Source organism: Pieris brassicae, chromosome 11 (genome assembly GCF_905147105.1).
Source record: "Pieris brassicae chromosome 11, ilPieBrab1.1, whole genome shotgun sequence".
NCBI classification, from domain to species: Eukaryota; Metazoa; Arthropoda; class Insecta; order Lepidoptera; family Pieridae; genus Pieris; species Pieris brassicae.
Genome location: NC_059675.1, coordinates 1884115 through 1886928, shown reverse-complemented (window position 1 = coordinate 1886928; position 2814 = coordinate 1884115).

Sequence of the window (2814 nt, the reverse complement as noted above, 5' to 3'; positions counted from 1 at the left end):
AAGCGCGTAGTTGTTCTTTTTAAAAATCTCTCTCCATAATATGCTCGCAGAAGCTGACAAAAGGCGTTGTAGCGTCCACGTTTATTGGAGGAGTCAATAATGTAAGGTCCGGGCTGGGACATGCCGACAGCATACTTGTGTAGCAATAAGCGTTGTCAACGATAATATTGGCGTGTACAAATGCCAAATTGATTCGTATTAGGTTTTCGAATATGAATGAATATTTACTGAGGTATTACCGTTGAAAATGTAAATGACTTAATCTGTGGAGTAAATTTTCACAATAGGTATATAATGTTACATACGAATGCGTACTGATTTTTTTTAATCCTGCGTTAACCTATAATTGTTTTTTTTATCTAGAGACGATTTTTATAATAAAATAATTTAAACACTTAAAAATAACACTACTTTTATTACAACACTATTAAAACGAGTTGATATATCATAGTAATAGTGTATTATGTTTCCGAATTAGAATTGAAAAAAAAAATAGTTCCGGAGTTTCGCGTGTATATAACAGTAAAAACTAAACTATGTTAAAATTTATGTTTTATTCACACCTATATATATAATGAACTTAATACCACAGTATTAAGTATAGGTACGATTAACCAGTAGATAAACGACTCGGGATTGAATGTAAAGATTTTTAAAACTATTGCATGGCTGAATTGTATCCATTGTCCAATATATTTTTACACAAAAGAAATCTTCGGTCACATAAAAAAGTCCTCAAAGCGTTTCATTGACTGTCTTCACGCTTTTAAGAGGCTAATCCGCTGAAAATCGTCACCATTCTCCGGCGAGACAGGACATTAATCCTGCCTTTGGAAGACAAGAGATATCCATCAATTGTCAACATTGGACTGGCGGGGTGCATCCCTACTTGGCTCCCCTAACTCCCCACACCCCACGCACACAGGGGAAGAACATAGATTAAACTAAACTCGAAAGATGCGGTACAATAAATTTTATTTAACATTACAATTCATAAAAATAAATCTACATTTACTTTAGACTTTGTTTTTTAGTTTACACAGTCTCTCCAGGCCTCCCAATTGTCTTGATCTAATGTGGAATTGAAGAAGTTAATCAGTGCTACAGCAGATTCTTTGGCAGAAGACAGTGCCGGAATAACACACAGAAGGTGACAGTAACAAGCTTAGCACGTCAGAAATAAAGCTTCGCTTGTCCATCGTATATGACTTATCTCTTCATTATTAAGAAAATGTTATTAGGGCGAAAACTTCTTACCTATTTTTGTCTTTTAAACGAGCATAATTTGTTCTATTTCGGCATAAACAAGCTAGCTTAAAGTCAATTGTCACTTGTCAAAGTTCGGCAACGGCATGGTTTATACATGCATCTGTCTATTTTATACATCCTGGATTACTTACTATTCTTAATTTTTAATTGTAAGTCACTTATCTATAGCCTATAGTAAAGGTACGAACTAATTGTCTGTAATAAGTTATTTAATATAATTAGTAAACGAATTGTCTACACTACATATTTCATAGATAATTTAGATCACAGTGTAGAAATTCTGCAATGGAAGCATCATCTTTCTTAACAACCAAATTAAAATAATATTTAATGTGGACTTAGGAACTAACTAGTTGGTTATTGTTACCTTGTTTGCTTCGTTACCATGGTAACGCTAATATATCTGGTCTGTGTTGTATAATTTTGTATACAAATATTGGAGGTCAAATCCAAAAGCATTAATTTAGGTAACACAATTACAGTACAGTACTTATAAATATGAAATGCTTCTAATTTTACATTTGCTACAAGTTCACAAATCAAGAGCGTAGAATGGACGAGAAGAAGAAGTGTTTTACACAATGTTTGTACGGTACCATTACACTATGTTCAATTAATAGTTAATTAATAATAAAAAACAAAGATTTTTCCTCTATCAGCAGTAGACATAGTGCAATAGGTGCTTTTACATTATCGTGGGAACAACACGCGGTGAAAGATTTATATCGAAAAACTATTGCTTATCGAAAATACAAATGCATTGTACTTATGTCTATTATTATCACGTTTAACGATAAAAAAATATATGCTCAGAGTTGCTTTTAACATCCGTGAGTAATATTTAAAAAATAAAAATGATCTTTGACCTCCTCACAACATAGGTAGAAGAGAGCTAGTGATTGTCAAAATTTGGCTTCGTAGAACAAAGCGTTATTTACCAAACGGGGTGGGCCTTCCTTTGTACGGCATTACACCACTCTACATAATATTGTGAAAGTTCTAACAATACACTGTTTGCTACGGACCTATTATGAGGCTTTTTGTTTGAAAACGCGACTTGTTTCAATCTTTCAGGCGCCTGTGATTAGTTTTCAAGCCTTTGCTGAGTTTGCGTTTCCGTGCTCCTTAATTACTGAAATTCGTAGTGAAAATTTGTTTTTGTTTAAATTGTGAGTCTTTCTTCACAAATTGTTGGATTTATTTAGAATGCGATGAACCAATAAGGTTATTTTTTTGGTTAATATTGTCGAAATTTTGAATGTGTTTTATTTGTATGGTTCGATACTAGTTCTGAATAATTGTATTAGGTACCACGTGTGAGGGTACCGATCTCATAGTCACCCCAACCTGTTATAATCAATTAAATAACAATAAAGCCGAATAGATTCGGTGTGGTTTAAACCAAATTATGCCGAAATTAATTGGCCGAAAACCCGTTTCGAAATTCAAACACACGTTCGAAAAGCTCGGCTTCGAAATTCAAATGAGGCGGCACGCCCCACCCCCAGCTCCGCCCCGGCGCCATCTTGAAACCTAGCGGGGGTC